Source organism: Chrysochloris asiatica, unplaced genomic scaffold (assembly GCF_000296735.1).
Source record: "Chrysochloris asiatica unplaced genomic scaffold, ChrAsi1.0 scaffold00192, whole genome shotgun sequence".
NCBI lineage: Eukaryota > Metazoa > Chordata > Mammalia > Afrosoricida > Chrysochloridae > Chrysochloris > Chrysochloris asiatica.
In genome coordinates this window covers 2,154,760-2,180,522 of record NW_006408710.1, presented here as the reverse complement: position 1 = coordinate 2,180,522, position 25,763 = coordinate 2,154,760, and the positions used below count along the sequence as shown (strand labels likewise).

General features: G+C 39.9%; 1 pseudogene; it reads right to left on the bottom strand.

Moving 5' to 3' along the window:
• The window catches only part of LOC102816666, a 157,727-nt pseudogene that overhangs the window by 9,359 nt on the left and 122,605 nt on the right, over positions 1–25,763 (bottom strand).

The window sequence follows — 25,763 nt, the reverse complement described above, 5'->3', positions numbered from 1 at the left end:
GACTTCTTCATAGTTATTTGCCCACAAGAGGTTGGAAGTGAAATTTCAACCTCAAGAAATCTCAAATACAAATTATATTTCTCTGCTGCAGATCAAATGAAAGGTGATGATGTTCTTCTCCAGGAACTGGTCCCTCCTGATAATGGATCCAAAGTATGAGAGACAAAGTTTCACCAGCCTGCCTTCTAAGGAACATTCTGGCTGTACTTCTTCCAACACTGATTTATTTGTTCTGTCTGTCCATGGTACTCTTAATATTCTTCTCCAACAGCTTAATTCAAATGCTTGCATTCTTCTATGGTCTTCCTGATTTATTGCCCAACTTTCAGATGCTATGAGTTGATTGAAAATGCCCTGGCTTGGATCAGATACACTTTACTTCTCAAACCAATAGCTTTACTCTTCAATACTTTAAGAGGTCTCGGTCAGCAGATTTGTTATTGTCAAATAATTGTCTTTGAAAACAGGAATCAGATAATGTCTTCATTCTGCAACTGAACAAGAACACACATATTCTGTCCTTTGCCTGTGACAATATAGAAGTATCAGTGCAGCTTGATTGCCTCTTTAACAATGAATAATCAAATAAAAAGCAAAATATTACAACATTTCTTAATAAAAATTCTCTTAACCGGGTCAGAAAGAGGATATGAAATTATTGTTCACACTGATCAAAATGGCAGGTAGAATTCAAGTCATCACCTTTCATTTGATCTGCAGCAGAGATATTTAATTTGTATTTGAGATTTCTTGAGGTTGAAATTTCACTTCCAACCTCTTGGGGGCAAATAACTATGAGGAAGTCCCGCCACCCCCCCCCCCCATTTTTTTTTTTTTTCAGAAAAAAATTTGATGGTCTTTTATGGATGAATGAAGTAAAGAAAGACCGTAGAGCAAGAGGGACTAAGACGGTGACAGCAGCGATGGTTTCCAATGTCACAAGTGTGAGATGGGCGCAGGACTGGATGGTGTTTTTTGTTCTGTTGTTCATAGGCTGCTTTGAGTTGGCAACAACTCGATGATATCTAACAACAAAAATGAAGATGAATTTAGTGATACAAATACTACACTTGTTGTTGTTAAGTGTCATTGAGTAGGTTCCAACTCATAGGGTTCCCGAGGTGCAGCTAGCGAGTTTGAACTGTTGTCTTTGTGGTTCGAAGTCCAGTGTTGTTCCTACATCATCACACCAGGTGTACCCATACAGCGGCAGTAAATATTCAGCATTTTCTTTTATGCTGAGACCATTTCCCTTTCTCTAATGAGTTGTCACCTAAACTGATAATACAGTTCTTTTGGGAAAAGAATGCCTGTGTTCAAAAGTGTAGAAACACCATATGACTCAGCAATTTCCCCCCTGGGCACATGTATACTCAAAAGAACTGAAAGAATGAATGCCAACAGAAACCTGTAAACTACGTCTCACAATAATCAAAAGATGAAAACAACCGAACACATCAACAGATGAAAAGATCAATAAAATATGATCTATACATACAGTGGATTATTGTTTGACCATAAAGAGTAATGAAGTCCTGAAACATGTTACAACAGAGATGAACCAGGAAAACATTATACTGAGTAAAACAAGTCAGTCACAAAATGACAACTAGTGCATTACCCAATTTACATGAGATATCTATATAACAGGCAAATGTATAGAGACCAGAGTTAAGTGATTGTCAAGGGTGGGGAGGAGGGGCGAAGGGGGAGTCATCATTTAGGTGGCGCTGTTACATAAGCACTGGACTGCAAGGTCGGTTTGAACTGTTGTTGGTTGTTGGTTCAAACTCATCAACTGCTCCTTGGAAACCCTATACAGGGTCTCTGTGAGTCAGAACCAGTTCAATGACACTTAACAATAAGAACAACAAAACCCAAACCCAAAGCCATTGCTATCAACTTGGTGTTGATACCTAGAGACCCTGTAATGCAGAAGTGTAAATCTTAAGGGGAGCAGATGGTTTCCTATTCCTCCCATGAAGCATGGCTTTGAACTGCTGACACTGCAATTAGCAGGCCAATGCTTAGCCTGCTGTGCCACCAGGGATCACTTGTTATTATTGCTGTTGTTAAGTGCTGTTTAGTTGGTTCCAACTCATAGTGACCTTATGTGTATAGTATTTTTGAGGAATGACTGCTGGGTCTGAACCATCAAACGTTTGGTTAATAGTCCATTGTGTATCCTACAGAGCCACACCAGGACTCCTTGTTGTTGTTGTTGTTAAGTGTCATTGAGTCGGTTCTGACCCATAGTGATCCTGTGTAGGGTTTCCGAGGAGCAGCTGGTGAGCTTGAACCGCCAACCTTGTAGTTCAAATGGCTTTGCAGTCTGGCGCATTAACCCACAGCGTCACTATTTCTATTAATGATGATGGAAATTTTGGAAGCGGATATTGGTGATAAATGTCCAAAGATGAGCTGAATCGGCTTACGGAATTGTTCATGTAAAAAACGTCAGACTGGAAAAGGTTTCATTTTGGATATACATTTTACCACAATAAGAATGCCTTTGGATTTCATTGTGAAAAATGGGGCCTTAAATTTTAAATAAGCAAAATGAAATGAAAATGATGATTGAATACTAATGTTATTTCAAACAGAGTATACATGAAATACTGTGATTTTTATTATTTTCCCAAAACAGGTTGGCTAAATTCTTAAGATGTCAAGCTACATGATTGTTGTTGTTGTTAAGTGCTGTCGAGTCAGTTCCGACCCATAGCGACCCTGTACAGGGTTTCCGAGGGTGTAAATCTTTACGGGAGTAGAAAGCCTCATCTTTCTCCCGCGGAGCAGCTGGTAGTTTCGAACCGCTGACCTTAAGGTTCGCAGCCTGATTCGTAACCACTACGCTACCAGAGCTCCTTTAAGCTACATGATAGAGTTCTCTAAAACGGTAGTTCAAATCACATGTACTTTATTTTCCATTTTCTCAGTAAGCAACATCCACATTGTCCTCTTCTGACATTTTCAGAAGATTTTTCAGACATTGGAAAATGTAGAAAGTCGATGTTGTGGAAGAGAGACAGACAAGCACAGAAAGGAAACAGGATGGTAGCCTGTGTGCTTGATCTCCAAGGAACATCCTTCCGTCACACTGGGGAGTTGGAATTCGGTAAGAAGTGCAGCCAACTTAGGATACATCCACCAGTCTTAAGGACACCAACTAAATATATCTGCACCAGCCCCCACTATGGGGAGGCAATGCATGCTCAGGCTGACACCGAACACTCAGGAAATGAAGACTCAAAGGCAGGAATATAAGTTGTTCCTTAGTTTGATGTCAACAAGTTCCATTAGCAATCAAGTTTTCAAGAGAGGAAAATCAAAGTTTAGAGTGGCTTATTAACTAACTTTTTCTTTTTTTGTCTTGAGTATCTTTTCCAGAACACCTTCTTGTCAATTTCCTTACCAGGCCAACAACTCTCTTTATCGTCCCGTTTTTTTTTTACATTTCTCAAAATGTGTTTTGTCAGAGTTAATACAGAAGTTCATTTCACCTCAATTCTCTTTCGGTGCAGTATCTTTCATCACCACACTCTTTCATCAACTGCCACATTCATCCATAGGATCATAAACATTGTCTTTACTTAGTGTAAGATTTCAGAGTATCAGAGACTCTGGGGCCTATTGAATCCCTTGTAATACAAACAACAGTGGTGATATAAGGTGACCAATAGGATGCAAATGGAAAATTCTGCTTTTCTTTCTTGCCCTAGCTGAAAATGTGTCAATCTGCTGAAACATTTTAAGAATTTGATTTGTTTTGCCAAAATTTATTTGAGAATTGACTGGCGCCTACAAGTCGATCCTGGTGTGGCACTATAGGATAAGCACTGGACTACAAGGTCGTTTTGAATCGAAGGATCAGCGGCTCAAACTCATCAACAGTTCCTGAGAAACCCTATACAGGGTCACTATGAATTGCAACCGACTCAACTGTGGCCCTTAACACCAACAGCCAGTTGATTACAGAGCACAAGATAGGACAGGAACCTGTATTGAGTTAAATACGTTGGCAACAACTCAATCCACAAAGATTAAAAGTATGTGACAATGAACTATTAGAATTGTGTGTCATGTAGCTCACAAACATAATGTAGGCTTTCTTGAGTTGAACAATAAATATTCTACAACTGAATATGATACATATTAGCTCAGAATGGCAAGATTTCCCCCACCCTAGCCCCCCAGGGCTGGATATTATACATTGGGAAAATAATTGCTGTGTAAAGAACTGATTCTTGTGTCAACCTTTGGCTATAAAAGGACCCTGAGATTCCCTACAGGTGCCTTGTGGGCACAGTGTTAGCCCACTTAATTGGGCTGCTAACCATAAGTTTGGTGATTCAAATCCACCAGCCATTCTGGAAGAGAAAGATGAAACTGTCAGTCTTAAAAACCCAGAGCAGGAGTTTGACTCTGTCTGATTAGGTGTCTATGAGTCAGAACAACAGCAATGAGAGTCAGAGATATCTTATAGGCACACAATCCTCTTCTTGCAAACACTCAAGTTCCCTTAGGCATTGCTTTAAAAATATCCATAACAGATGCATCATCTAATCACCAATTTGTTTTCATGGTTTATAGCATTGTAGGATAAGCACTGGACTTCAAGATTGGTTTGAACCTCAAGGTTGATGGTTCAAATTCACCTGCCACTCCTCCAAAACCCTATGAAGTGTCACTTTGTAATCAGAGCAGACTTGATGGCACTCAACAACAATAACAGCAATAGGAATGTGGCAGTAATTGATTAGATTTCCCTATAGGCCCTTGCGCAACAGATAAAACCTACAATAAAGCATTGTAGGGGTCACTGTACTGAAGGAAGTGGAAGGTACCCTGAGGAGGGAGAGAAATGCCAATAGATGTTGGCTGGGATGGGCCTCACGCCCTCTGAGAAAAGAAAACATTTGATTTTTCTCTGTGTGGAGTTGGAAGTTGCTGAAGAAATGACTCGAGGGGAAACAGCGTCCACCTTAGCCCGACAGAGATGTTGTTGTCAAGTGCCGACTCATTGCAACTCTGTATAAGGTTTCTGAGGAGTAACTGGTGAGCTTGAACTGCCAACCTTGCAGTTCAAACTGACTTTGCAGTCCAGCGTGTTAGCCCACCATGCTACACCAGGACTCTGACATATAGAAGTCACTACTCTGATTCTCACTCACAGAGGGGATCTTCATCTCGTAATTCAGGAAGCAAACATCAAATGAAGAGATTCAGAGTACCAGACAGTGTTTGGCAAAGCAATGTGCCCAGCACAGCAGTGTGACCCATCACAAGTGGGCAGGGACAGGGGTTTGGTTAAATTAATGACCTTTCTCTAATTCTGCAGTAGCTGTGTGAGGATTTCTGAACGTTTTTGCAATACAAAGATCTCTTCACTTTTGTAAACAAACCATTTATAAGGGTTCCTGTTTAGGACTAGCTTCCCACCTGATGTGAATATAACGAGCTATTACTTGACAGTTAAAATAAAAGCAATGAAAATGAGGAATTCCTTAAGGAGTTCTAGAGGAATCAGTAGTGAAGAATTTTCTGTTATCTGGAAGTTAGAGGCCAAAGAGGGCGATGGAAAATGGAAATTGAAAGATACTCAAAATACCAAATCTGTCCCTATTCCAATTTGCACTTAATCTAAAATGAGAACTTTAAAGAGGCTGCACTTCCAAATGTCCAGTCAGTAGGCGAAAAATTTTGAGAAGACAAATTGTTGTTGTTAAGTGCTGTTGAGTGGGTTCCTACTATTAGAAACCTGTATAGGGTTTCTGAAGGGCAACTGGTGCATTTAACCACCAATCTCGCTATTGGCAGTCCAGTGCTTATCCTACATACAACACCACACCAGAACACCATAGAATATCAACAAGAGTTTGAATTTGAATCTCTGTTGTATCTTTGAGTTTCTGTGGCTTGGATAATACCTGTTACCATAGCTAGAGATAAGTTATGATTAGCTGAAATCTCGAATTCATCCAAAGAAAAATGAGAACAAAAGAGACTTTGTGCCAGCAACAGACACATCAGTCTTGTAGTCGGTCTGCGATACTTCCCCAGTGTAGGCTAACTTCCTGTTGAAATAATGATTCAGTAGCTACTGAAGCCAGTCTAGCGTGTCATAAATATTAATATTCATAAATATCAATACCATAAATATTAAGTGCAATCTTCCTATGAGTCCAATGCTGGAGTTCCAGAGATAAATAGATCCAATTTGAACACTGAGTTCTGAAGCTTTTCATTTTGGTGAGAGAGACAGATAAACAACAACTTGAAAACAAATATAGAAACTAGGACTTATTGCACAAAGTGGTCAAGGATAGTGGACAATTTGCACTGGTCTAAGTAATATACATTTATTGCTTTGACATGTCAGGATGAAATCTGAGAAAAAAATGTCTGATTTATCTCAATAACTCTATAAAACGATTAGGAGAGAAAAAGTCTTTAAGTAACAATGTGTGGGAGTGCAGTGGCTTGGTAGAATAAGCACAGGACTGTGAATCCCAAACTTGGCAGTTTAAGCCCACCGTCTGTGGCGCTGTGGGTTAATGCGCCAGACTGAAAAGCCGTTTGAACTGCAAGTTCAGCAGTTCAAGCTCACCAGCTGCTCCTCAGAAACCCTATACAGGGTTGCTATGGGTCAGAACCGACTCTACCACACTCAACAACAACAATCCACTACACAGAAGAAATATGAGGCTTTCTGCACCTGCAAAGTAAGGTTTACAGCTTCAGATATCCTATACAGGGTCTCTGTGAGTCAGAATCAACTCCATGCAAGTGTGTTTGGTTTGGGAGTCCTGGTGTGGCGCTGTGGGCTAATGCGTCAGACTGCAAAATCGTTTGAACTGCAAGGCTGGTGGTTCAAGCTCAACAGCTGCTCTTTGGATATTCAGGGTCACTATGGGTCGGAATCGACTCAATGGCACTTCACAACAACACGGAGGTTAAGTAATTTGTGCAAGGTAGAAAGCAACAGGGCTGGAACTTGATTTCAGGGCAATTTGAGATCAAAGTTGCACACTATAGCTTACCCTCAAAAAAGAAAGGAAAATAACTCTCCTATGTATTCTTGCTTAGTTTAGATCAACACAAAATAATGGTGATTTGGAGTCTCCAGCACAATGCATTTTCACATATAAATATATTGATTAAAGCCTCTATTTCTGAGAACTTTAAAATCTGATTGAAAAAAATAGTCAAATACTTGTAAGGATTCCCAATTAGAAATGAGAATTGTCTTCCTAGTTAGGTGCCCTTTATGTAAGACAAGTAATAAACCTCCTGTTGTTACACAGGGTCCAAGGGAGTAATTCTGGGGTAATTTCTGGGTTTGTTTATGTTAAAATTCACTGTTTTAAAGAATGTTTTCTTTCTGGGGGAGGAAGGCAATAAATATAAGTCCTAAGGGTTTCCTTTCCATTTTTTTTTTTTTCCTTTTTCCTTAATACATCACATTTTTTCATCTGAACTGTTTAAATTCCCAAAGTTGACAAATCAAGTGTTTGTATTGGTAGATGTTGTTAAATGTCATGGAGTCGGCACTGACTTGTGGTGACCTTATGCACAACAGAACGGAACACTGCCCAGTCCTACGCCATCCTCACAATCATTGATACCCTTGAGCCCACTGCTGTTGCCACTGGGCCAATCCATCTCATTGGAGATCTTCCTCTTTTTCGCTGACCGTCCACTTTAAGAAATATAATAACCTTTTCCAGGGATGTTCCCTGCTGATAACATGTCTGAAGTATGAGATACAAAGTCTTTACGTAGTCAAGAAAGCACAGGCAGACATCTTTCTGGTACTCTGCTTTCAACGAAAATCCATCTGTCATCCATTGGATCACCTCTCTTTGGAATGAGCACAAATGTGGATTTCTTCCAGCCAGGTGGCCGGGTACCTATCTTCCAATTTGGCCAGGTAACTAACTGTCTTCTAAATTCCTTCTACCAACCAATTGTTGTTGTTGTTATGTGCCGTGGGGTCGGTTCTGACTCACAGCGACCCTGTACAGGGATTCCGAGGCTGTAAATCTTTACGGGAGCAGAAAACCTCATCTTTCTCCCATGGAGCAGCTGGTAGTTTCGAACTGCTGACCTTGTGGTTCCCAGCCCTATTCGTAACCACTACGCTACCAGAGCAATAATAGGACAAAGTAAAACTGCCCCACAGGATCTTTAAGGCTGCAGTGTTCCTGGAAACCTGCTGGCACATCTTTCTCCTGCAGAGTTGCCGGTGAGTTTAAACCTCTGATTGATCTTCTGGTTAGGAGATGAATACTTATTCACTGCATCACAAGGGTCCATTCCCTTTGCTCTGTAAGAGACTTCTAGAAAAACAGTTGCTATCAAATTGATTCTATCTCATGACAACCTTTAGGAGAGATGTCCTCAGAACAGAAAAAATAGCTTCTAGCCTGTATACTTTCAAAGGGATCCCTGGTGTAGTGCTGTGGGATAAATCACTGGACCGCAAGGTCGGTTTGAACCACAAGGTCGGCAGCTCAAACTCACCAGCTGCTCTTTGGAAACCCATACAGGGTCGCTATGAGCTGGAACCGATATGATGACACTTAACAACATACTTTCCAAGGATCCCTGTTGGAGGACCCCTACGTTACATGGTGAGCTGCTAACTGCAAGATCATAAGTTCAAATCCACCAGCCACTCAGTGGGAGAAAGATGAGGATTTCTGCTCCCATAAAGATTTACAACCTCAGAATGAATTGGAACTGACTCGACGGGACACGACCACCACCACCGTGTACTTTCAGTCCCCTCCTTAATGGACGCTAAAAGATATAAAATTCCTTGACAAAATATTTTCTCATAAGTAGCCTGCCTTTCGATTACGGGATAATTTTGGTTTCATGAGAGATGATTTCTCTTTTATAGCTGACATGAATTTAAGAAAGGAAAAGACTGCTGTGCATCTTCTAGTTTCCTTTAAGCAAGATGGCCAATAAACCCTTTGTTGATTGATAAATATGATATCCTTTTATTTTCACTTAAATGAGGAATCGAATTCTGCAATTTATTAAGTCCTTTTACATTTTGGGAGGAGTTCCATAATTCTACTTAAGGGTAGCAGAATTATTTGAAGAAATGAAAAACTCTTGGTTTCTTACACTTGAGTCTAAGGGGATTTTTAGTCTGTCGTGTTTTGCAACGATTACTTCCTCTGTTTAATCCTTGTCCCCTCACCCGTACACCCATTTGTGGCAATCAGGTATAAAATTAGAAGGCACAGAAATTATCAAAGCATGGAAAATAAGAGATAACCTTTCTAAAAATAATTCTTGTAACAAAAGCTGACCACTTAGAAGCCAGCAAGAGGGTGTTAAGCCCTCTCCAGATTGGATTTCTCAATCGTTCTTCATTAGGGCTGTCCTTGGCGGTAGCTGACCGGACCTCCCATCTTTCAGTAACCATTCTAGTTTACTCACCTAGAATGATCTTATCGGACTGTTCAGTGTGAAATGTAAAATTTCTTTTTATGTCCAATATAAGTACTTGTTCCCACTACATGTCCTTCATTGTTTATTCTTTCCTCTTACTGTCATCTTTTGCTTCTGCTCAATAATCTAGATTAGCCTTTTGTGAAGTTGAAAAATTCATAAAATGTTCTTTAGACTTCCAGCTTCTGGTAGCCCCCTACAGAAAACTGAAGTGTTGGATTGCAGATGAATTAAGCTGATTCCCTGTGTCCCCAGGGGCAAAAGTTAGTGGTGAGAAGTTACAGGAAGAGAGATTCTAGAGTAACCTGAGGAAATGTGGCTGAGGAACAAAAGTTGGCCATAAATAAAAAGAGTGACTTGGCCAATCTGTCTGGGCAGGACTGGTGAAAGGAGATGGGATAGGACTCTTGTGGTACAATAGTGAATAATTGCTATCAGGACTGACTGTGAGGGTTGGAAATATAAAGGTAGACATTTTATAGCAAAAGAAGGGGAGTGATTAACTTTTCAGTCTAGGAGCGGAGGTCCCTAGGACCATCAAGGGAGAGGAGCAGAGAGCGGGACCCTACCCAGAGAAGCAGTGATGCCTGAGATGGAGGCAGAGATGATGACGTGGAGAGATGGAGCAGCTGGGGTCTCTAGACTCAGAGAGGGAGAGGGGCTGTGTGCTGAAGACCAGAGGACAGGCTTGCAGAGTATATACCCTTTGGTTGTTTGATGATGCATGGAGGGGATTGTAACCATGGCAATGAAATTATATACGATAGGATGAATGTAAAACTAATGTTCTCCCAAGTAAACTATCACATAATTCACAATAAAACATTTGTTTTTTTGTTTTTTTTTAAAAAGTGTCTTGGGAGATGAGAACACACAATGGTGCCTAGATGATTCCTTACGTGTGTGTTTGCAATGAGATTATACCACAGGTACATGTGAGATTGGAGCCCCCCAATTTCATTTCTATATAAATAAAAAAAGGATGCCTGAAAGCACAATGGGTTAAACATTGGGCTGCTACCCACAAGGTCTGAAGTTCACACCAGCATCCCTTTCATGGGAAAAAGATGAGACTCGATGCCTCTGTGCAGACTTACAATCTTGGAATCCTAAAGTGGCGCTTCAACTCGGTCCAATGGGATTGCTGAGTCAGAACTGATTTAATGGCAGAGGTAAAATAGAAAAATACTAAAAAGGAAGTTGCTGTCAAGTTCATTTTGACTCATGGCAATCCAAACGTGTCAGGGTGTGTCAGAACTGTGTTTCTTAGGGTATTCAGTGGTTGATTTTTCAGACGCAGATCACCAGGCCTTTCTTCTGAGTTGCACCTGATTGGACTTAAACCGTCCACTTTTCAGTTAGCAGTCAAGCATGCTAATCATTTGTAGCACGGCACTATGCATGGATTGTATTTATCAGAGTATATATAATATATAAGGTGCTCTGGTAGTGTAGTGGTTACGAATCGGGCTGCGAACCTTAACGTCAGCAGTTCGAAACTACCAGCTGCTCTGTGGGAGAAAGATAAGGCTTTCTGCTGTAGGATAAGCATTGAACGGTCAGTGATTCAAACCCACAGTCACTTCTTAGACATTCTATACGGGGTTGCTATGAGTCGGCACTGACTCGAAGACACTTAACACCAACCATATAATACATATATAATAGTTCTTATTGCAAAAGTGGTGCATACACATTTTAAGAAATAAGATAAATCACAATTGTAGGGGGAAAAGATTTATCAATTGCTTTCCCGACCCCTCAGAAATACCTTTTAAAATCCGAGGTCTCCAATGCAAAGACTTTAGTGTGCATCATCTTATCCCTGTCTTGCGCTCCCTAACAACATCTTATCACCACAGCTACTGTGGTCACTGGTAAACCCAGTTCACAGCATTTGAAACTTTCTAGTGATACACCTCTTCAGCTAAACCCTGGAGCTGGCTTTCCTGTTTCCTCTCTTACCTCAGAGTTCACCTCCTGTCTCTCTCCCTGTCTCTGCTTTCACCACACTGGTTCCCAGGGCTTCTTCAAACGCGTGAGTCTGCCTCTGAGCACAAGGCCTTAAAAGTAGCTGTTTCCTCGGCCTGAATTACTCTTCCTTCTGAGAGTCATGAGACCACTCCCTCATCTTCTTTATGACTTTGCTCAAATATCGTTTTCTCTATACCTTTTTGGTGTTTCCAGCCTTGTTGTTCTGCCTGCTTTTATAAAAGGGACTCAGAAAGAAAAACAACAACAACAACAACAAAACGCTGCCAGGCCTGTATGCCTCTTCCTAGAATCTTGCTGTGTGTTACCTTTTAATCTGGCAAATGGAAAGGAGTTGTACTAACAAAAGGTACATGTTTAAATCTTTTCTCACAGCATGTTGTTATTGTTAAGTGCTATCAAGTCGGTACCAACACATAGCGACCCTATGCACAGCAGAATGAAACACTGTCTGATCCCGGGCCAACCTCAGTATCATTGCCATTCTTGAGCCCATTGATCTGCCAATTTGCCAATCCATCTCTCTGGGGGGGGGTCTTCCTCTTTTTCTCTGACCTTCCACCCTACCAAACATGGTATCCTTCTCCAGCATACTCTTAAAATTCCTTCTAACCTTGGTGTTTTATCATTGAATCTTCTATTTGAAGGAATCGCTCCTTCCTCTCTCCTACATCCTAGAATTCTCTGGTTGCCTGTTTGCTGTCAGACTTCCCTACGGTATTCTGAATTATGTCTTTCTCTGGAGTCCTAGAGTAGTGCTGTAGGATAAACACTGGGCTATTAAACACAAAGTCAACAGTTCAAACCCACCAGCTACTCCTTGGAAGCCCTATACAGGGTCTCTATGAGTCCGAATTGAACCAACTCAGCACTTAATAACAACAACGACAACAATGTCATTCTATATTCTTCTTATCATAGTTTCTATGGAAGTCTTTTCCAAGCAGACAGATTTATTGGAAAGAGGCTGAAAAACTCCTTTGTTTCCTTACAAATGCAAAGCAAAAGGAACTCTGGTAGCGTAGGGGTTACAAGCTAGGCTGCTAACCTCAAGGTCAGCAGTTTGAAACTGCCAGCTGCTGCGTGGGAGAAAGATGAGACTTTCTGCTCCCGTAAAGATTTACAGCCTCAGAAATCCTATGCAGGGTCGCTATGAGTCAGAACCGACTCCATGGTACATCATTACCACCACCAATTCAAAGGAATGCAATTTTAATGGTGGGATTAAATGATAAAAAGCAGGCATTTTTCTTGCTTCCTATAAGATGTTTTCTGTCCCTGGCAACCAAGGAATAAAGAAAGGGACTTGGAGAATATTTCTTCTTTCATTAAAGTCCAGACAAATTCAGGAGTTTGGAAGCCACCATGATTTCTTTTAAAAATGTCTGTTATCACCAAAGGTACATGCTGTCTGTAGATATGAGAGGTCAGCAGGGAAGCTGGATTTTCTATCCTTCACTCTTTTGAAATAGTGATTTCTTCAACCAGTTCCTGAAATCAAGAAACCCGAGTGAAAACAGCATGCTTAGTTAACGGCTGGAATAATGAGCTGCCATTTCCCAGGTAGAGACTTCAGATAAGGACTGCTGTATTTGTAAAAAGTAGATAAAATAGCCCTGAGATTTAGGATAGAGTAAGCTACATAAGAGATGCATGTTACAGAGTTCTTTCCCAATCTCTCTCTTTATTGAATTTTCATTTATTTAACAAATCTTTGCCTTTGCCAGGTCAAAATTGTTGTTAAGTGCTGGAGTGTCATTGGGACACATAGTGACTTTGTATAGGATTTCCAAGGAGCAGCTGGTAGGTTTAAACAACCAACCTTGTGATTAGCAGTCCGGTGGTTATCCTAGAAAGCCACACTAGATCAAAATTGTTGTTGTTAAGGGCCGTCGAGTCGGTTCCGACCCATAGCGCAATGTATAGGGTTTTTGAGGAGCAGCTGGTGAGCTTGAACCACCACCTTGTGGTTTAAACCTACTTTGCAGTCCAGCGCATTAACTCACAGCACCACACCAGGACTCCTGACTCCAGTATCTCTTAACTATTCTTTTAGATGAATTTCATAATTGTGTTTGCCTACATCCCAATGGTGACTCCAGTTCTGTGGATGGTAGAGAAAGGATGGTGGTGGTGATGTGTCGTGAGTTGGTTCTGATCCATAACGACCCTGCATAGGGTTTCCGAGGCTGTGAATCTTTACAAGAGCAGAAAACCTCATCTTTCTCCCACAGAACCGCTGGTAGTTTCGAAGTGACCTTGAAGTTAACAGCCCCACTCGTAACCACTACACTATCAGAGCGCCTGATTCAGTGACAATACAGCAAAATCGCCTGGAGAGACAGCAAGGCAGGAAGTTAGTTAGAGAATATGGAATTTGTTGGTTTTTAAAAAGTAAGCAATAGGATAAGCACTGGACCCCAAGGTTGGTTTGAATCCCAAGACTGGCAGTTCAAACCCACCAGACGTTCCTCAGAAACCCTATACAGGGTCGTTATGAGTCAGAACTGACTCAAGGGCCTTTAACAACAAAAACCAACCACATCTTTAGGTCAGTTTTCCAATAAAAATACGCATTTAATACATCTGGCAGTGGTCAAAATGGTTGACTATTAACCAATACATCATTGGTTCAAACCCACCAGCTGCTGCAGGGGAGAAAGACCCAGCAACCTTGGGAACCCTATGGGGCAGTTCTACTTTGTCTGACAGAGCAGCTATGAGAAGGAATCAACTCAATGACAGTGGTTTATTTTGTTGTTTTTAAAAAGACATCACTTAAGTGTTGGGTTTTTGGTTGTTAAACTTATTAACTGTCAAATGAAACTATCAAATTTGCCTGGTGTGTTACTTCAAAGTGAAAATGAACTCATTTTATTGACATGGAGTTCTCCAACCATTCTCTCAATATTTATTTCACTAACATAATAGCGTTGACGTCAATATACTTCCCTTGCTTCCGACTTGGTTCACCCCAGAATGGTATCAGATAGTTTCCTGAATGAAAGAGAGAATCATAAATATTTTATTGTGCAATAGTCATTATGTCAAATGCTTCCTGAAATTCTCTCCGAATGTTTTGTTTTATTTATTTTTTTTAAAGGGGACGTGGTTTGGAAGAGTGTGTGGAATGGGTGCGATTTGGGTATGTTGACATTAGCTGCACTGTTGAGAATATTTACATTTTAGTTTCATTTTACTTGGAACTTTTTTTTTTTTTTACCTCACATGAGTTTAATCATATCTGACTTTTTCTTTCTTTCTTTTTTAAACCCTAGTAAGTTGTATGGACTCCTGGCGTGCTGCTGTAGGATCAGCACTGGACTTTGAACCACAAGGTTGGCAGTTCAAACCCACCAGCAGCTCCTTGGAAACCCTGTACAGGGTTGCTATGAGAGGAACTGACATGACAGCACTTAACAACAACTAGCAAGTTGTATGGGAGCACTGTTGTGGCACTATAAGATAAGCACTGGATTGCTAACCACAAGCTCAGCAGTTCAAACCCAGAAACTCTATACAGAGTCTCTATACTTTGGAACTGATTTAGTGACACTTTACACGAGCAGATGGTTACCTGTGCTTTATTAACTACACAAAGACTTTTGATCGTGTGGATCATGACAAGCTATGGACAACATTGTGAAGTATGAGTATTCCAGAACATGTAATTGTGCTCAAGAGGAATCTATACATGGACCAAGAGGCAGTTGTTCAAACAGAACATGGGAACACTGAATGGTTTAAAATTAAGAAAGGTGTGCGACAGGGTTGTATTCTTTCACCATACTTATTCAACCTGTATGCTGAGCAAATAATACAAGAAGCTGGGTTCTATGAAGAAAAATGTGGCATCAGGATGGGAGGAAGACTCATTAACAACCTGCGATATGCAGACGATACAAACTTGATCGCTGAAAGTGAAGAGGACTTAAAATACTTAGTGATGAAGATCAAAGACCACAGCCCTTGTTCGGTATGGATTGAACCTCAATGTAAAGAAAACAAAAATCCTCACCACAGAACCAATAAACAACATTCTTATCAACATCAATGGAGAAAAGATTGAAGTTGTCAAGGACTTCATTCTTCTTGGATCAACTATCAACACTCATGGAAGCAGCAGTCAAGAAATCAAACGAAGTACTGCATTAGGCAAATCTGCTGCACAAGACCTTTTTAAAGTGTTGAAGAGCAAAGATGTCAGCTTAAGGACTAATGTGTGCCTGACCCAAGCCATGGTATTTTCAATAACTTCATATACATGTGAAAGGTGGGCAGTGAATAAGGAAGACTGTAGAAGAATTGATGCATTTGAGTTATGGTGTTGGAGGAGAATATTGAAAGTACCATGGGCTGCCAAAAGAACTAACAGATCTGTGTTGGAAGAAGTACAACCATAGTGCTCCTTGGAGGCCAGGATAGCCAAACTTCATCTCATACTTTGGACATATTGTCTGGAGGGACCAGTCACTGGAGAAGGATATCATGTTTGGTAAGGTGGAGGGTCAGAGAAAATGAGGAAGACCCCCAGAGAGATGGATTGGCAACATGGCAGCGTCAATAGGCTCAAGTATGGCAACAATTGTGAAGTTGGCCCAGGATTGAGCAATGTTTCGTTCTGTTGTGCATAGGGTCACTATGAGTTGGTACCTACTCGATGATGGCACCTTAACAACAACAGCAGCAGCAGCAGGTTGTATTGTCTTGCACAATACTACTTTTACTCTGTGGTAGGCGTCTTGGTGTGGTGCTGTGGGATAATGCACTAGACTGCAAGGCTGGCAGTTCAAATCCACCAGCCGCTTCTCAGAAATCCTCTACAGTAAAGTTGGAACCGACTCTACAGCACTTAATAACAATACTACCATGTGGTAAATGTTTATTTATATTAACAATTATGAATTTTATCTGCTATCCTAAATTATGGAACCTACCCTGAATCCTGGAGTCCTGGCATGGTACTGTGGGATAAGCACTGAACTGCTAACCACAAGGTTGGTGGTACGAACCCATCAGCTGCTCCTTGGAAACCCTATACAAGGTTACTATGAGTCAGAACAGACTCAATGGCACTTAATAACAACAGCAACAAATCTATGCAACTGAATAATATTTGCTTTATATATTCTTTGTGTAAAAGCTGTGCTAGCTGAAGAGACTTCTACCTCCAAGATGCTTAACAACTAGGACGTGGGATCTCATTCCAATTAATTTTCTGCTCACTTTCAGGAGAACTCTGTCTTCTGGGTCTTTGGAGTCCTCCCAGTACCATCCATCTAGTAGCTGTGATTTTTTCAGAGTCAGTTTTATTTTCGGATGTTTTGGGGAAAATCAGTATGAAATGCAACTATTGAATACTAGTAAACATTTGCCTAGAATTAATTCGATTAAGAGCAGACCTCAATATGAAAGACCAAGAAATTGTTAACAGTCAAGTTTGGATTCAAAATATCCAGAAATGGTCACAGTTTCCAAATGGGTTACCTTTATTTTGAAATAACACGAGACGTAAAATAGGGGGTTTTATTTGAATTGTGGCAGAAAGTTGCAACTATGGTGGCGAGTGATTGCTTCGACTCTAACTTTGGTTCAAGCCGTACACAAAAAGTAAGTATTCAATTAAATTCCTGTAAATTATAGAGGCTTAACTTTCTAGATATAAACATTCAAAATGAATAATTAAATTAGTACAGTAACATAAACTCTATCTTGTTGGATAGAAATTGTATGTATACTAGACGATTCCTGTTTGGCAGAAAACTGAACTTCTTTCTAACTGCTTAAAAGTAAATATAAGTACTTCATGTTCCAGGGATTTCTCTGGGATACCAGTCATCCAGTATAGGAGGGGTCTTCAAGAAGTTTGTGGAAAAATTCCATGATTTTTTAATTCTGTTTTTCTGTGAACTTTTTGAACCCCCCTCATATTTTAAACCCTCTACAGGGTCACTATGGGTCGGAATCGACTCGACAGCATTGAACAACAACATGAACAACGACATATTTTAAAGTGAAAACTTCAAGCCCAATCCACAAAGTTCAAGGGGTGTATGTAGCATTGTCAGAATTTTTTAAGTAACATATGTTCAATGCTATTTCCTAATACTGAAGCTTATGAAAACTCAATTCATGTTCTAGTGTTCTTGACCACCAATATTATTCCTTCCACTTATTCCTTCTGCTTTCATAAAACTGGAATTTATGCAAAATAAATTAAAATTCTAGTGTCCTTATCCACCATTCTTAGTCTCTGATTATTAATTCTGACTCAGTCTTAGTCTGTCGATACCCTACTTTCTCCCCAGGGAACTTGCCTGCAGAGGCCAGATGGCCTCAGATCTTCCCCCTCCGACTTCTGTGGCCTACTCCCAATAAGAATTACCATCAGAAGAATACAGCATACAGGCTATATATTCCCCCCGCCACTTTCCTTTGGTCTATAACCACAGTTTTACACGGAGATCTTTCTCCTATAACTAGCACTCTCTCTGGGACTTGGTCATACCACTGTCTGTCCTCTTCTTTCTAGGTTTGGGACAAGCATATGGCTGGACATCTTACCAGGGCACCACTCTAGGCACTTCCACCCTCCCTTGATGATGCAGTTAATCTTGTCCTTACATCAGCGAATATGCCTGCTAGTAAGCACTCACTAATTAACCTTCATGTTCACTGAGTGTGTCATCTTTTCCTTCCAGAAACTTGCCTTGGTCTTCCCTATCACTGGATATAGGAAATCTTGGAGTGGCACTGCAGGATAAGCAGTGAACTGCTAACCAAAAGGTTGGTGGTTCAAGCCTACTAGCTACTCCTTGGAAACTCTACACAGGATCGCTATGACTTGGAACAGACTCAATGGCACACAACGACATCACCCGGTTTGATCTGCCCTCTCACTTCTGTGTGAATCGGGCAAGTCATGCTACTTATTAAACATCACACGCTTTTATTTTCAAATATAATAACAATGACTCCACTTGGGGCAACAGTTAAGTGCATTGATATTAACCAAAGGCTGGCAATTCCAAGGAAGCCCTTGGAATCTGCTTCAATGGGACAATTCTACTCTATCACATGGGATCATCACAATGAACTGAAATTGACTTAAAAGGACCTAACCTTAATAATAACATAGTAACAATAACAACAAAAGCAAAATGATTTGAGCTTACAAAATGTTTGGAAACCTGCCAAGTATTTTATATGTATGAAGAGGCTTCAAAAAGTTTGTAGGAAAATGGAATTGAAAGAGAATGGAATTTTTCAAGCACTTAACAACAACAACAACATATTACTTGGTGTGGCACTGTAGGATCAGCACTGGACTGCAAACCACAAGGTCAGCAGTTCAAACCCACCAGCTGCTCTTCCGGAAACCCTATATAGGATTGCTATGAGTCAGAACTGACTCAACAGCACTTAACAACATATTACCTGAATTATATTGCCACAGCAACCCTGTGAAGTAGGTGTCATTGTTATTTGTATTTTACAAATGAGGAAGCTGAGAGAAAGACAAAGAAAGTAATTAGGAGGAAGTCTCTCAGCTGGGAAGTTGTGAAGTCAGACTTCAGTCAAGAACATTTCGGACAGCTTTTCTGTAGGAAGCTGCCTAAATGATCACAAATGATAAAATTGAGCTTCTTATCATAAATAATATGATACATGTAGCCCCCTGACCTCCTCTGAGTCTGAGATTCCTACCACGAAAGCCTCTGTATTATAACTGAAGTCAAAGACGACAGAAGTGCTTCTACCATGAGCAAGATGTACCCATGGGCAGGTGGTAACTTAGAGATTCATAAGGACTAGTAGGAAATCAGAAGAGACGCGCTATTGGACAGAGAGGATGCTTAGACAAGGAGCATTTCTAGCACAAGCAACAGAAGCAACAAGAAGACTTAGACTTGATAAATGTAGCTAATGACTCCAAAATTGGAGTAAGGGGAGGAGGAAAGATAGACCACCACCACCACCAACAAAAACCCTTCGTTCCTAATAACAGCTCTTTAGAGTTTGGTAGTTTTCTTCTGAAAATGCACATCACCTGGTTCACATAGTTGCCTGAAGCTTGTCTTTTAAATTTAAATTTAAAATTTGTTTCCAAATTTTATGCATCACAGTGCTTTTTAAAGTTTAGTAAAATGCTGACATACCATATTCCTTCAGCAAAGATGCTCTAAGAACTTGAATTATCATCATCAAAAGTCACTTTGAGCCTAAAACTTTTAGGAGATAAAACCAAAATAATCCACCAGCTGGTTTGGATTGGGAGTCCCTGTGTGGTACAAATGATCGACTGCATTTGGGCTGGAGATTTGAGTCCCCTGGCCCATCCCCTCTCAGAGACACCTAGGAAGACCTAGAGAGTTCTACTTCCAAAACACCAGCCATTGTAAACCCTAGTGAGCCCAGCTCTGCTCTGACACACATAGGTTGCTATGAGTTGGAATCCAGTCTTATGTTTTTAATTTAAACTTCCTCATTCATTTTGTGTCTTTTCCTAGATCACTTCTCTCCTGTTTAAGAATTGCCTGCCTCAATCTGATGATGTTGTTCTTAAGTGCCATCGAGTGGGTTCCAACCTACAGCGACCCTGTATAGGGTTTCCATGGAGCGTTTGATGAGCTTGACCCACCGACCTTGTGGTTCAAATCAACTTTGTAGTCCAGCACATTAACCCACAGTGCCACACCAGGACTCCACTTAGCTATGGGAATTATGGGTACTGCTGAACTCTTCACCTATGACAAGAACAAAGAGGCAGAGAGCACCTGGAAGGCTGGTTCTCAGATGAGAAACACTACCTCCAATTGTGCTTCTTGTCTTTCATGCCCTTCTCTCTTACCAGGAAACAATGTTTCTCATTCAATTTTAAAAGTCAACAGATCAGAATGGACATTAGACAGAAATAAACCTGTGCAATTGTCCAGTTTCTAATGAAGCTTTTATGATGAGGCCTTTGTACTCCTTGGACCTGGGTGTATTTAGAGATTGAAAGGAAAAAAAGGGACCTGTACTAATATGATTCCAACTGATGTCAACCATCATGGCTCACCCAAACAGCACTTAGCTTTAAAGTAAATATTAGCATGATGTATTTAGGGATGTTTTTTCCCTCCTATTTTTACTATTAGTACAAAAAACAAAGAGCTACCTAGACAGTAAGAAAACAGTGGTTTAGCTATTTTTTACCAGTTCAGTGAGCTATACAGTCATTGGAAAGAAAAACACTGATAATGATGATTTTAAAGACATGTTTTCAAAATTTCCAAAGGTTAACAGCCTAGGAGTGAGTCATCACTAAGCAGCTTCATCGGAGAAAAGACCTGGAGATCTACTTTTGTAAAGATTACAGCCTGGGAAACCCAGTGGGGAAGTTCTACTCTACCATATGGGGTGAGTTGGAATAGCAGATCCCTTGTCTGTCAGTGTGTTGTACTGTGATGGTTTGTGTGTTGCTGTGATGTTGGAACTTATACCACTGGTATTTTAAATACCAGCAGGGTCACCATAGTGGACAGGTTTCAGGTGAGCTTCCACATGAAGACTGAGTAGGAAGAAGCAGAGACGGACTACTTCAGAATGTTTGTGACTGTTAGTTCTGACTCATAGCAAACCTGTACAGGGTTTCTGAGGAGTGGCTTGGTGGGTTTGAACTGCTAACCTTGTGGTTTGCAGTCCAATGCTGATACTACAGCATCTGAATTTTTAGCTGTTGAAAATCTTGTGAGTAGCATTAGAACATTGTTAGATATAGTGCTGGAAGATGAGCCTCTCAGGTTGGAAGGCATTCAGAATACGACTTGGGAAGACCTACCTCCTCAAAGTAGAGTTGACCATTATGATGTGAATGCAGGAAAGCTTTTTGGGACTTTTATTTGCTGATAAACTCAAAATGAGGAGAAATAGCTGCAGACATCCATTAATAAGCAGAACATGGAATGCATGAATTATGAATCCAGGTAAATTAGAAGTTGTCAAAATGAAAAGGATGCATAGAGATCAATATTATAGGCGTTAGTGAGTGGAAATGGACTAGTGTTGGCCATTTTGAATCTGACAATCATGTGGTTTACTATATCAGGAACGACTAAGACAGACTAGGAAGAAGGACACATGGACAACTTCTGAATGTTTAGCCACCGAAAATCTTGTGAATAGCAGTAGGACACTGTCAGATAGCACCAGAAAAGTGAATGTTGAGAAGGGATGAATACCACCAAAATATTGTATTATATGAAGAAGAACATGGCATCAGAATTGGAGGAAGACTCATTAACAAACTGTGATATGCAGATGATACAGCCTTGCTTTTTGAAAGCAAATAAGACTTAAAATAATTACTGATGAAGATCAAAGACCAAAGTCTTCAGTATGGGTTCACCTCAATGTGACGACAATTCAAATCCTCGCCACTGACCTAATAAATAACATCATGATGAATGAAGAAAAGACTGAAGTTTTCAAAGACTTCATTTTGCTTGAATTCACAATCAACACTCATGGAAGCAGTAAGAAAAACAAAAACAAAAACAAAAAAAATCAAGTCATTTTTTTTTTTTTAACCTATATTATAGTAGGCAAATCTGTTGCATAAGACCTCTTTAATGTGTTGAAGAGCAACGATGTCATTTTGAGGACTAAGTACATCTAGCCCAATCATGATCCTTTAAATAATGTCACAGGCATATGAAAGTTGGACAGTGAATAAGGAAGACCATAGAAAAATTAATGATGTTGGAGAAGAATATTAAAAGTTCCATGGACTGCCAAAAGAACAAATGAATCTGTGTTGGAAAAAAGTACAACCAGAATGTTCCTTGGAAGCCAAGGTGCTGAGATTCTCTCCTAGTTCGGACATATTATCAGGAGGGGCCAGTCCCTGGAGAAGGAGATCATGCTAGGCAAAGTGGAGGGTCAGTGATAAAGAGGAAGACCCCCAATGAGATGGACTTTCACAGGAGCAGCGGCAACGGTCTCAAGCATGACTATAATTATGAGGCTAGCTCAGGACCAGACAATGTCTTGCTCTGTTGTGCATAAAAGTCGCTATGAGTTGGAACTGACTCAATGACCCCTAACAATAGAATATATTAAATAGCACACTAAATTGATCCTATTTTGAGGTTATAGTACATCACTCAAGGAAAAACAAATACATTTATATTGCATTTTAAAAAGTTCAATTTAGAGAAAATATAAGTACAGATAGCATTAATCCAGAAGGAAACATTATTGTACACAAATGATGGAAACTTAGGAGACTGAGTTCTACCCTGGAACCTTGGGGTGGCACTGTAGGATAAGCATTGGATTGCTAACTACAAGGTTGGTGGTTCAAACCCACTAGCCAAACATTTGAAACCTTATACAGAGTCACTATTCATTAGAGCTCCCCCTCCTTATCACTTAACATACTTAACAACAGGTGTATCCTAAGTATTAGGTATAAGGCTGCATCATTTTTAGCTAAAGCAAACTTTGTTATGTTGTTGTTGTTAAAGTGCCATTGAGTTCGTTCCAACTCATAGGGTTTCTGAGGAGCAGCTTTTGGGTTTGAACTACCGACCATGCGGTTTTCAGTTCAGTGCTGATCCACAACACCATACCAGATGTCTTGGAAGACCCATATTCCTCCCTTATCAAGTATTTCATTATCTGAAATTTCACATCTACTATCTGACTCTTTTGTGCATTAATACCATATATCTGGTGGTAAGGACGGTCCAAGTGCAAGGCAAGAGTTATATTGACTGTGATGGCTAAGATTCTGGTCAGTTTGGCTGGACCATGATTCTCAGTGGCTAGATGTGATTTAGCAGTTTTTTGAAGGATGTAATTTGGCAGTTATAAAATAATGTCATCATCCTCCATTTTCATGTAACATTGATTTTTATATAACGACCTGATTTTTGGAAACGACCCATGTTGATAAGTGAGAAGAAGGTATGAGAAGGATATCTCAAGTAAATGCAGATCTTAAGTCTCAACTGTATGGCATTTCATTAGTATTACATTCATACACAGATGTAAAGTACCTTGTTGTTGTTGTTGTTAAGTGACATCGGTGGAGTTGGTTCCAAATCATAGTGAGCCTGGGTAGGGTTTCCAAGGAGTGCAAAATAGGGGAAATGCAAATCACTGAACACGTCATCCGAACCTCATATTATGAGATTGAATGTAGTCTCATTTTATGAGAGGTCAAATATTCCTCTGAATGGTCTTTTGTATGGAATTTTCGAATTTAGATTTTTGGTCTGGGAGCAGAAAACACAGAAACTGTTTAAAGTCAGAAAAAGAAATCTAAGCAAGCATTAACCAAACTTTTATTTTTATATCTTACCCAAAAAGTTCCATTTAGTCTATTCAACTGAAATCCTACAAGAATTCTAAAAGTTCTGATATTATTCGTTGGTCTGAGGAGAGCCTGTTTAATTTTCATTGTCTTTTTGGTTGACATTAGAAATAGTCCCAAGAAATAAAATGTGTTTACATTTATTTTTAAATGGTGCTTGCACTTCTAGAATGACTTCCAAAATCATATCAAACTTCTCTCATTTAAAATTTTAAAAGGCAGAACAACAGCTTACATTTTTTCACTTGAGATGTTACTGCCAGAACCTTCTTCAAACAAATACAAGCTGTATCCTAGTTTCTATCAACATGTCTCTTTATTTCAACAATCACTGATTTTTCTAACTCTAAAATTTCCCAACACATCTATAAAATATGCTCTCGGTAGCATGAGTTAGAGTATTCCTGTCATTCAGGACATTTACGACAGCATTACCTGACAGGAAACGCAATTTGTAAAATGCACTGTATACAAATTTAAACAAGAGGAGTTAGGAAGAGTGAGCACAATAAATTTGTCATCTATAAACCAGTTACTATAGAGTCAGTTCCAACTCGTAGCAGCTCTATATGACAGAGTACAACTAAGCCAAGAATATAAACCTTTATGCAAACAGACGGCCACATTGTTCTCTCAGAGAACAACTGGTGGGTTTGAACTGCTGACCTTTAAGTTAACAGCCAAGTGTGTAACCACAGTGCCACCAGGGCCCTTTCATACGTAAATGTTAGCCTCAAAACATAGATGCCCAATATTTGAAAAAAAAATGGAACTATAAGTATACATTCTTAGAATAATAAATATACATAAAAGATCAATTTCCCTTCTTATCCATCCTCTTAATAGCCATATTCGTAGATTCTTAAGAATATTACATGTTAAATCCTGAGCCAGAATTTAGTACAGAACAGGAACTAGTATCATCGGACTAAAAATCAAACAGACTTGGTTCACATTGAATGTTTAACTGCTCTGTGCCTTTAAAAAGAGGAATGTGTAAAACTGAGTTATTAAAAACAAGGCCTGTTACCAGGATTCTCTCTGTGTTCCCCTGCTTGTTGTTGTTGTTAGGTGTCATGCAGTTGGTTCCGACTCATAGCAGCACTATGTACAAAAGAACAAAACACTGACCAGTCCTGTGCTTTCCTCCCAACTGTTATGCCTCAGTCCATTGCGGCTGTGACTATACCAGTAAAACCCATTGAGGCTCTTCCTCTTTTTCGTTGACCCTCCGTTTTATCACGCATGCTGTGTATCAGGGAAGGGCCCCTCCTGATAATATGTCTGAAGTATAACAGACAAAGTCTTACCATTCTGACTTCTAATGCATATTCCGGCTGTACTTCTTCCCGCACTAATTTGTTTGTCCTTCTGTCAGTCAGTGGTACTTCTAAGATTCTTCTCCAACACTAAAACTCAGATGCATCAGTTCTTCTATGATCTTCCATATTCATTATCCAATTTTGGCATGCATACAAGACTATTAAAAATACCATGGCTTGGGTCAGGCACACCTCAGTCCTCAAACTGATAGCTTTGATCTTGAACACTTGAAACAGGACTTGTGCAACAGATTTGCCCAATGCAATATAATGTTTGATTCCTTAACTGCTTCTTCCAAGAGTGTGTGTGGATTTTGGATCCAAGTAAAATGTAGTCTTTGATAACTTCAATCTTTTCTCTGTTTATCATGATGTTATTTATTGGTCCAGTGGCACAAATTTTTGTTTAGTTTACATAAAGGTACAATGCATACACAAGGCTGTAGTCGTTGATCTTCATCAGTAAGTATTTTAAGCCCTGTTTACTTTCAGCAAGCCAGGCTGTACCAACTGCATATCACAGGTTATTAATGAGTCTTCCTCCAATCCAGATGCCATGTTCTTCTTCATATAATCCAGTTTTGTAAGTTTTTGCTCAGCATGTTTTTGTTGTTGTT